Here is a 1,453-nt window from a genome sequence, read left to right on the forward strand (position 1 = left end):
AATTCAATTTGACAACTACACGATCGTTAAGTCAGTATGACGTTTGATTGATAATTGGCAATCAGTCACAGTAACACGTCAATTCGGAGTATGAAATTATAGAGTGAAACTGATGGATATGGATCTTCCATTTTGAAAAAAAAAAATTGATCTTGAAAGATCAGCAATTCTAGTCGTACTTATATAATTAACTCCTAAAATTCTACTTCCAAAAAATACTCAGACACTAACCTAAACAACCATTAACGCACGATGCAGGCAAGATTCATCGAGATTGAAATTTACCAAAATTGAATTTTGATTTTTCATAACTGTAGGGATGACCGAGCGTGAGTGCGTTGTTTGTATGAATGCGTTGTCTGTGTGAATGCGTGAGGGTCTATGACCGGAGCGGTAAGGACCGGCGTGACAGGTCGAGTGTTTGGGATAGCGCGAAAGATATTGAACGAATGTTTAGTTTTAGTAATCAGGCGAGGAGTGCGTGAGTGCGTGTGTGTTTTCTTCTATCGAAAAGTGTGCATGTATGCAAGATGACATTAGGGCGAATACGAGGGAGCGAAAGGCAGTATGAATCCAGCGATTGATTGAGCGACATCCTTAGCGTAGCACGTAGCGATATAAAGTATTAATAAATATAGTATAGAACAAAGTCCGTTCGAGTTTACTATCCCTCCTCACATAAATCCCCTACATAACTCACATATTAAACAATATAAATTACTTAAAAAATAAATACTTAAAAATATTTCGACTATGAATTTCATCAAAATCGTCGTGTATCAGTTAACCGAAGTCTCTTCTTTACTATCCGAATATTTTTCAGAGATAACTGTATTTCATTCTCGATTCATTCTCCATCCACTAATCACCCTCACCGCTATCTCTCTCTCTCTCTCTCTCTCTCTCTCTCTCTCCCTCTTTCTCTCGTCGAAGGCGCTCTCTTGGTCCTGACGAAATATAGTTTCGTACGTTTGAACGAATCCCGTCGGCGGGGCAGCGATTGAATCGTGCTCTGGTCGAGAGAAGTCGCGTGCTCGTCCAGGTCGAAATCGAGGCTGAATAACTCGAAACACGCGGCTAGAGGGGTACTCGCGATGCGTGGCACGCAAACTCGATTCGACATCGGCGCGAGCACGCGGCACGTATGCCTGACCTAGCCAGGAACACGGCAGAACCGTTAACCGCACGGTGCCGTGAACTTTTGCCGCGAGTAACGTGAGTGCAATCTAATTTCGAGCGAGGAGCCCCGTTCACCGGTTGCACACGATTCTCGGTGCATGCACGACAAGCAACGCGCTCACGGGACCAAACTACAACACACGGCCAACCTATTTCGGAATATTTCGTCCGTTGAATATACCGCAATTTCCTTCCCTCTGTGTACCGCGCGCATTGATACCCTTTTGGTGCAATTTCGCGACACGCCGCGGCGAGCAAAGCGACAATGACGACG

This window comes from Habropoda laboriosa, unplaced genomic scaffold (genome assembly GCF_001263275.1).
Source record: "Habropoda laboriosa isolate 0110345459 unplaced genomic scaffold, ASM126327v1 scaffold95, whole genome shotgun sequence".
In the NCBI taxonomy this organism is placed as follows: Eukaryota; Metazoa; Arthropoda; class Insecta; order Hymenoptera; family Apidae; genus Habropoda; species Habropoda laboriosa.